Genomic DNA, 10,551 nt, shown 5'->3' on the forward strand with positions numbered 1-10,551 from the left:
CATTCGTTGAGGTCAGGGTTGGTAGTTAGCGTTTATCCTCGGTATTAATTACAGTTTCTAGTATAGAGAATTAAAACTATTTCATTACAATTATTTTGTTTGCGAGTTGATAAACCCAAATTAAAATGTCTTAAGAAGAAAAAAAAAAGCTTTTGTTGCCTTATTCTTAATTGAGAAGTTCAATGAAGGGAACACTGCTCGGTGCAGTTGGATATAAATAGCTTTGAATCACCTGCTTGCGAACTATGAGTGGCAAGCACGATAGGGCTGCTTGTTGAAAAGTCTTACCAGAACTACACTAAATGGACTGAAGATCCTCTTACTCCAAAACAGAGAATTTGAGCAAAAAAAAGAAAAATACATAACAAATTATCTAACCTGTGGAGCATGTCTTTTTATTTTGATACTTTTACAACTTGTAGGCTTGCTGACACTGGAGGAGATTGTCCCCCCAAAGTTAGCTAAATTTAGAGATAGCAAACAACTCACCAAGGGTGAACCTTTCTTAGGCAAATTAACCAATCCAGAGCCCACTCACTGCCATGAGGCTCTTACACTCCAGGCCAATATTTCCCTACCCAATATTCCCCAATCACTCCATTGCCAGGTACCAGACAACTCAGGAAACCCCTACAATCTAGAGTACACTGAGATTATTCACACTTGCCAGGTCTAAGTTGTTTACTCTGCCTTGCCCATTACATTTTTAATTCACATTTTCTGCCTGCTCCTTCTATCTCCCTGCTGACCTGGCGTTTCTGCCTGTGGCCCCGCATGTGTGGACTGGCTTCTACTTCTAGAGTTCTGTGCGTGTAAACTCCTTTCTTCATGACAGTCACTTCTGTGGCTGCATGTTTTACTAGACTTGATTAATACAAATTTTGGGTGCATTTAAAAATACAGTCTAGCATACTTATACCTTTGAAATCAAGTTAATTAACCAATTAATTAAATTAATTCACTAATTTTTAACCTATCAATTTTCAAATTAACTAATTAATGAAGTTAATTTACTGATTAATATAATTTAATTTTAGAATGATTATAATTAATTTATTATCTTATTATGTAGTTGATACTTATTAAGTACTTTGTCCTAATGCAAATATTATTATCTCTTTAAGTACTAAAAGCCACCTATTGGTTCAGTTTCTTCAAATGCCACTTTTCCTTCTTTATCTCTAAGCACTCTCTCTCATACCATCTTGAGATTTACGAGGTATTTCAAAACTTTGGAAATTGTAGTATATAAATCAAGGAGAGAAAGAGAGAGGGAGGAAGAGAAAGAGAAGACATTCAAATTCAATAGATTAATCAAATATATGTATATTTTTATTTTTACATTTTGTCAGTTTCAACTCAGAAATAAGGGTTATAAATCACTTGAGTTTTTTTTCCTCGTATTACATATATTTTAAGACTTGAATCAGATTCCATGTTTGTTTGTTTGTTTTTTTTTTTTAAAACTTTGCTTTTTACCCACAATTTTATTTATTTTTTAAAATGTTTTCATTTTAATTTTTTGTGGGTATATAATACCCACAAGTTTATTTTCACATTTGTGATAGAGAAAAAATCTAAAACACACATTCCAAATGATTCAGAAATTGGATCAATAAAAATATAATATTCTTATAAAACCTAATAATAAAAAGAGACCATGGTAAAGAGGCAAACAGAAAAGAATTTTCACCAAAAGTTACAGAGAGATTAACTTTGAACATGTTTTATTGAAAGCGAATTTTTAGTCTGAATTTAAAGACCAGTACCATGAGTTAGTAAAAAGTTGGTAAGGTGTGTCAGTTTAGAACTAAGCAGAAAGTTAGGTACTGTCCCTGCATTCCAAATTTAACTCAAATGCCTTTTATCACAATGAAGAAAGCACAGGATTTTATTTTTTTGTATTTTCTTACTATTTTTAAATATATGTTAATATATGTATTAGCAGGTATATTTATGTGTATTTATAGGCATGTATATAATCTTTAAAAAATTTTTTTTTATTGTACTTTAAGTTCTGGGCCATATGTGCATATCATGCAGGATTGTTCATAGGTACATACATCGCAAGGTGGTTTGCTACCTCCATCCCCCCATCACCTAAACCTGGCATTTCTCCCCAGGTTATTGCTCCCCACCCTCCCCCCCTGCACTGTCCCTCCCCTAGTCTCCACAAACAGACCCCAGTGTGTGATGCTCCCCTCCCTGTGTCCACGTGTTCTCATTCTTCATCACCTGCCTATAAGTGAGAACATGTGATGTTTGGTTTTCTGTTCTTGTGTAAGTTTGCTGAGAATGATGGTTTCCAGATTCATCCATGCCTCTACAAAGGAAATGAACTCATCATTTTTTATGGTTGCATAGTATTCCATGGTGTATATGTGCCACGTTTTCCTTGTCCATTCTATCATCAATGGGCATTTGGGTTGGTTCCAGGTCTTTGATACTGTAAACATTGCCATGATGAACATATGTGTGCATGCGTCTTTATAATAGAACAATTTATAGTCTCCTTTGGATATATACCCAGTAATGGGATTGCTGAGTCAAATGAAATTTCTATTTCTAGATCCTTGAGGAATCACCACACTGTCTTCCACAATGATTGAACTAATTTACAGTCCCACCAACAGTGTAAAATTGTTCCTATTTCTCCATATCCTCTCCAGCATCTGTTGTCTCCAGATTTTTTAATGATCACCATTCTAACTGGCATGAGATGGTATCTCAGTGTGGTTTTGATTTGCATTTCTCTAATGACCAGTGATGATGAGCATTTTTCATATGTTTGTGGGCTTCATATATGTCTTCTTTTGAAAAGGTCTGTTCATATCCTTTGCCCACTTTTGGATGGGTTTATTTGTTTTTTTTCTTGTAAATCTGTTTTAGTTCTTTGTAGATTCTGGATTTTAGCCCTTTGTCAGATGGGTAGATTGTAAAAAAAATTTTCCCATTCTGTTGGTTGCTGGTTTGCTCTAATGATTGTTTCTTTTGCTATACAGAAGCTCTGAAGTTTATTTGATCCCATTTGTCTATTTTGGCTTTTCATGCCATTGCTTTTTGTGTTTTAGTAATGAAGTCTTTGCCTGAGCTCAAGAAAATTTTAATGAGAGAAATGACATTGTAGAATAAGTTTTTTAAATTATTATACTTTAAGTTCTGGGGTACATGTGCAGAACGTACAGGTTTGTTACATAGATATACATGCACATGGTGGTTTCCTGTATCCATCACCCCGTCATCTACATTAGGTATTTCTCCTAATGTTATTCCTCCCATAGCTCTCTATCCCCCTGTTATCCCTTCCCTAGTCTCCTATGCCCCGACAGGCATCAATGTATGATGTTCTCCTCCCTGTGTCCATGTGTTCTCTCTCAACACCCATTTATGAGTGAGAACATGCAGTGTTTGGTTTTCTGTTCTTGTGTCAGTTTACTGAGAATTATGGTTTCCAGGATGAATTCATGTCCTTTGCAGGGACACAGACATACGTTTTAAACAGTTTACATTTATATTTTAAGTAATGGCAACCATAAAGACAAGGAACTTATTAATAGTACAATGAGTTTGGGACACAGCTTCCAACTGATTAGATGATATCATTGTGGGTCCCATTTAGAAAGAGAACAAATAATAGGAGTTGCAGAAATCCTGCAGTGAGATGAGTGGCTTCAACAAAGTGAACATATAAAGTCAATGTAATTATCAGGCCACTGAGAAGTAGAAGACCCTTTATGAGTTTCCAAAAATCAGAATCCTAGGAAGTATTGTGAAAATTAAAAACAAATTAAACAATCTTCCCTTAAAACAAGGTGTTAAAATAAGTCAAAACTAAGACACAAGTATTTGTGGAGACATGAATAAACTCTAGCAAGTAGAATTAGACTTTGCTTACCAAAGTCATCTAATTTTGTGGTCTACCATTGCAATATTTTTGGGAGACCAATATCCAGGAAATTCTAAGTGTGTATCTATATAGAGAGACTACAGCAGTAGAAATAAAACTCCAGGGAAATGCTGAAACCAGAAAGTTAAGGAGAGGATACTGATCATTCAATTAAGTAAATCAGCCTTGTGGATTGAAACTGAGTTTTTAGAACTGTACGTTGAAACACAGTCACACATACTTTAATGAGGTAAAGACACCAAGGGAGAGAACTTGGCAGCATTGTGGCATGGTGTATATATGCATTTGGGCCATTTCCAGGAGAGTTTCCAATGAGCCAACACATAATAAAAGGAATAGAAATAGCCTTGGCAGCATCACACTGGAAGCCAGCAGAATCTACGCCAAGTCTGGCAGCAGAGGTAAAGCCTGCAACAATAATTATTTGGGAGTACAGCTTTTCAGTCTCTTTCAAACAAAGAGAGCTTGGAGGGAAATCACTCTCTTCAGAGTCCTAATTGAAGGAATGTTGTCTTTACCCACCCACTGTATTCACCAAATCTCACATCCATGATTTTCAAAACTAGCTTGTAAGTGCTATTGGATACAACCTTTTGTCTTGCTCTGCACTGGAAAAAGGGTACTCACAGAGAGACCTTTCAGCTGTTTCAGATGTTGTAGATCTGTAGCACATGTGGAAACTAGCTCTAATAGCTAAGAAGACTCTACTAAAATTAGCTTGCCTTTTCAGGGCTTTCAATTCTTCCCATTTCATATAGCCAGTATTTGCTCAGTTTATGTTGCAAAAGTCCAGTGTCCATTTCTGTTTTGTTCTGCATTGGGCTGTGTCTTTTTTCTCACCATGATTCTCCAGCACAGTCAGTGAGGACAGAGATACATAGAATGTTCCTGTTCCTCTTTGACTCCAGGATTCCTTCAGGTTGCATTTGGGTGCCCCATGTTGTGAGGTAACAATTCGTCTTTCCTCACCTGTGTCTTCTGCATGCAAGAACAAATGCAGAAGGGAGGTCCTAAGAGCATATGCCTTCATAAAGCACAGGTTTTGTCTTCCACGAGCAAATTACATCCTACACTAGACTCCACCAGATGTTTGAATGGTAACCTGGAGGCTTGCCAAACACCTCACCAATATGCATTGAATCTGATGCTGAAGATTTGAGTTTTGTTACACTCTTCACTAATAATTTGCTGTGTACCTATACTGAGTCACTTTAATTCTCTGGATTTTTAGTTTTTCCATTTACTATGTAAACCAAAAAAAGCATAACTGGTCCAATATATAAAATAAACATACTCCTTTAGTACAAAAATTCAGAAAACCAAATTTTTAGTGATGGAAGGAATGGTTCTATAAATGCCAATGTTGGTTAAATGAATTAACTCAATAAATGAATCTTCATTTATTTATTTACTGAGCTCCTACTGTGTGCCATGCACTATTCTTGGTTCTTGACATACTGCTGTGAACAAAGAAATGTAGAGTTTACTTTCTAATGTAGATGAGAGGAAGGTAAAACCCACCAAACAACTAAGGAAATATTTTCATACTATGTTAGGGGGTGAATTGAACTAACAGAAATTAAAGCAGAATAAGGGGAGAGAGAGGCATGGAAAGATACAATGTAACAATACACAGAAAGCGATGCCGAACTTGGCCCAGAGAAGAAAAATTCCAGACAAATTCTATAGATAAACCTTTCCTGATGATTATGTTATTTTTCCAGTCTTTTCCTGTGTTAGTAAATTTTATGTGTTAATTTGACTGGGCTAAGGGACGCCTAGATAGCTGGTAGAATATCATTTCTGCCTATGTCTGTGAGGTTGTTTCATCATGAGATTACCATTTGAATTGGTGTGTGAGTAAAGCATATGGTCCTTCATTTGTCCAAATGTATGTTTACATCATCCAACTCATTCAGGACCTGAAAATGACTAAAAGACAGAATAAGGCTAAATTCACTCTCTGCCCGACTTCTTGAGTTGAGACAACAATCTTCTCATGCGCTTGGCACTCATTTCTGCTTCTCAGGCCATATAATTTTGAGTGGAATCATCGCCATCAGCTCTCTGTCCCTCAGGCCTTCTAACCATACCAACACCAGCTTTCCTATGTCTCCAGCTTTCAGAAGGCAGAACATGGGACTTCTCAGCTCAGATATATATATATATGTTGGTTTTGTTTCTCTGGAGAACCCTGCCTAATGTACTCCCTAAATGATCTACTTGTTTAATTAAAAAGTCACACTTATTAACAAAGATGTAGAATTATTACGAAAGGAGACTGCAGGGTAGGATTTTATGTTTGCCCATTTTGTTGTCTCTCCTTTAACTTTCAATGTTAATGCTCACAATTAAGTACGAAGCAGTCAACTTTTCAGACTCCTCACCTATGACAATCATAATCCTTTAAAACCATATGTTTTCTTAACATTCTTATTGTAAATAATAATACTAACATATGAAGATTGACATTTTCTTAAATCTCCATTTTTTTCTCCATAATTCTAGTCCCGTGATATATTTCTTAAAAAAATTCCTGATATACTACAATGCTACATTTTGAAATATAACTGTCAGTTTTACGAGACTTAAAATATGCTAACAAGCCACACAGAAAGACTGAATGTTTCATAAGAAAATCAAGTGGAAAGATTTGATGGAACACATGGGTATAAGAATTATTTTTTAAATAAATTGCTTTTATTAAATTTACTTAGTGTTAAACAGACAATGAAAAAGTCTATGTTTCAATTTCTTACTTATAGAACATGTGTACTTTGGTAATGCACAGAACTTTTATCCTTTTTCTCTTCTGTATTGGAAATGAATAGATAATGCATTTGAGCAAATGATTTAAACAATATTGGTGAATTTAGTGCCAAAAAAAAAGGCCCCTTGTCTTTTAGTTTGACATAGTAACAACATCAATGGACTAATAAAATTAGGCTCACTTGAGATTTTGTTTTCATGAGTGAGAACAAAATTAGCCTCTGGCATTCACATGGATATTTTACTAGGAATCTTACTTTTTTTTTTTTTTTTTACATAGTAACAACATCAATGGACTAATAAAATTAGGCTCACTTGAGATTTTGTTTTCATGAGTGAGAACAAAATTAGCCTCTGGCATTCACATGGATATTTTACTAGGAATCTTACTTTTTTTTTTTTTTTTATAACTTCTGCATTTTGAAACTGCTAAGGGAATTTTGTATTGTTTCAATTTTTCCAAGAAAAGATAAATTATCTTCTAGAGTAAACATAAAAATAGATTTTTCCTTTCTCAAATCTGCATAGAAAAAAATTATGTCTTTTTTATGACATTTAACCAAAAGTGAGAGACTTGTAAGTCCCAGCACCAGCTGTATACAAATATCTCATGGAAAAGAAATATTCCAAGCAATCCCAGAGCATGGTGCTGCTTCTCAAGACGCTCCTGCCTGTGGTAGAGTGAGATGCTCATCATTATGCTTATGCAGCAGGCAGTTCTCTCCTGCTTGTTGATGAAGGCTACTGAATTAGCCTGTACTCTACATCCAGAAGTGCTGACAGGCTCCAAGATATCAGTCAAGTCTGGCGATTATAAGACAGAGGTGATACATATTATCCCTGTCATACTTTTGCATTATTTAGTGATTAGTAAATTGATCTCCAGTTAACAAAATAACAAGGAAGGCTGGGTTCTAATTAGTGTGTAATACCTTTAGAGATGATAATATGTGAGAGTTCAAGGAAAATTTCCTTGTGTTATTTCAAGCCATTCATCATACCTGTGCTACTGAGTAAATTACTGAGTTTGATAAATTGATCTTTAAGATACTAAACTAAATGAGCCAACATATATCACCATAGACTTTAGTAATGATATAGCAACCCCATAAAAGTAAATAATATGCATTGTTTTGAGAGTAATAGGAATATACCTAGGAAAATGAGCAAATCTTTATGATAGAGTTTTAGGCAATTTTCATTGACTATTTATTTTTAGCCAGGCAGAAGTAGAGGTGATCCACTGCCAGCTATTGCCCCAGCTGTCTTCAGACGGTCACCTGATAAAAAGTGATCTCAGGACAGCAGGGGATGGGGAGTTGGGGAGGGATAACATGGGGAGAAATGCCAGATATAGGTGATGGGGAGGAAGGCAGCAAACCACATTGCCATGTATGTACCTATGCAACAATCTTGCGTGCTCTTCACATGTACCCCAAAACCTAAAATGCAATTATGTGTGTGTGTGTGTGTGTGTGTGTGTGTGTGTGTGTGTGATCTCATGGGACTGCCAAGATTTTTTGTCATTTTCCTTATCTTTATGATTATACAATGAATCTAAGAAAAACAAAATTTTTGCATAGTATCTGATCTAAAATTAGTTTAATGTGTTTAGTACATGTTTAACTTAAGCTTACTGTGAAATGTAAAAATAGAAATGCTTTTATGCCAACTGTGGTGGCTCACACCTGTAATCCCAGCATTTTGGGAGGCTGGGGCTGGATTCAAACTCCTGCTTGAATCCAGGAGTTCAAGCTTAGCCTTGGTATTATTGCAAGACCCTATCCCTACAAAAAATAAAAAAAAAGTACCTAGGCATTGTGGCAGGTATCTGTGGTGCCAGCTACTTGGGAGGCTGAAGTGAGATCAGTTGAGCCTAGGTCTGTGCCTGAAGTGAGCTATGATCATGCCACTGCACTCCAGCATGGGCAACAGAGCAAGATATAGTCTCTAAAAAGTAAATAAATAAAGAGAAATGCCTTTTGCTCAACAAACAAAAAATATTCACATTACCTTTCAGATCAAGTTTAGAAACATATTAATAATACATGTGACAATTCACAGTAGTTCAACCTAACCTTCTTTTCACTACTTTTGAAAGTCTGTTTTCTTTTCGATAAAAGTGTATTTCTGTCTTTCAATAAAGAGTATACATTTTCTTATCATATTTTCTTGTGGTTTCTGTTTGTATGTTCTGCTGGTAAGGGGTATGGTATTTTTTTCTTTTCCTAAGCTAATGACTTCTTAAGGTTTATATAAATCCCAGCTCTACCACGATACTTTCTCAGATGGTTATAACAAATATTTTTCATTCTAATGACTACCCATAGCACACATTTACTGAACAAAGCATTATGCCATGTGCTTCTTAGTGTTTACTTTCAAACTTATATTCTCACCCCGAATTTTAAATGCAAATCTTATTTTTGCTGCAAGATTATAGATTTGATGTTCAGGTACTGCATTTCTAACTCAATAATTAACAGAGATAAGAATTTACCATTTTCTTATTCTATACTCCTGGTAGCATAGTATGAAGCTAGCTATATACTACATTGTTAATAAATATGTTAACTAAACCAAAAAGTGTAACACCTCTTTGATTATTTAACATTTTTACCTAGTGATGTTACTTTATACATTTTTCTCTGACGTAATTTATTGACTTAACCCTTAAGTGCTTTGTTTCTTGTTGTTAAGGAGGTATCCTCTTGTTTTATCACTCAATTAAAACACTCATGCGTCACAATGACAGGGCTACATTCTGGAAAATGTATCATAGGTCATTTAATCATTGTGCAAACACCACAGAATGTAGTTACACAAACCTAGGTGGTGTAACCTACTACACACCTGGGCTTTGTGGAATAGCCCATTGCTTCTAGTCTTCAAACCTGTAGAGCATGCTACTATATTATTAATAAATTAGGCAATTATAATACGATGGTAAGTATTTGTGTATCTAAACATACCTAAACATAGAAAAGGTACAGTAAAAATATGGTATAAAAGAAAAAATATGATACACCTGTATAAGCGGGCCCTATAAGTGGAGGTTTACAGGCTCACGCCTGTAATCCCAGCTACTTGGGAGGTTGTTCTGGGCTAATAGGTAGTGAGTGAATGTGAAAGCCTAGGACATTACTGTACATACTGTAGACTCTGTACTCTGTACACTCAGGCTCCACTAAATGTATAAGAAAAACAAAAAATGCACTTTGACATCACCAGGAGATAGGAATTTTTCAGCTTCATTAAGCTCTAATGGGGCCCTTATCACATATGCAGTCCAAAGTTGACTGAATCATTGCTATTTGGTACATGACTATATAGAAATTATTGGTCTTAGGAATTAATTAAATTATCAGATCAGCAGCTACCATACTGGCCATATTGTTTGTTGTTGGAATTTTTTCTTAAATTTTCAAATGCTCTATTATATAGATAAAAACACAATAATGAGTAAAGTTATTAGTAGATATCATAAAACATGTCTATGGTTATAGAGAGAAAGTGATAGAACTAAAGTGAACCCAAACAAGTCCTAAATCATCTTCATTTATTTTTTAAATTATATTTTTAAGATTTGGATCTTTTGGTAGAAACAGCTATAATGTGTGACAGTATTTAATTTAAGGACCCAGATTAATATGAGACCATATTAGGCCATATAAAAACATTTTGGTATTGTGTAAGTAGGGAAAAATAGATTTGCTCAAAGCATATCTATGATACAGGTTCATAAAAACTCTAGGCTGGGCACAGTGGCTCACGCCTGTAATCCCAGCTACATGGGAGGTTGAGGCAGGAGAATTGCTTGAACCTGCGAGGCGGAGGTTGCAGTGAGCTGAGATGGCACCACTGCACTCCAGCCT

This window comes from Cebus imitator, unplaced genomic scaffold (assembly GCF_001604975.1).
Source record: "Cebus imitator isolate Cc_AM_T3 unplaced genomic scaffold, Cebus_imitator-1.0 Scaffold395, whole genome shotgun sequence".
Classification (NCBI taxonomy): Eukaryota; Metazoa; Chordata; class Mammalia; order Primates; family Cebidae; genus Cebus; species Cebus imitator.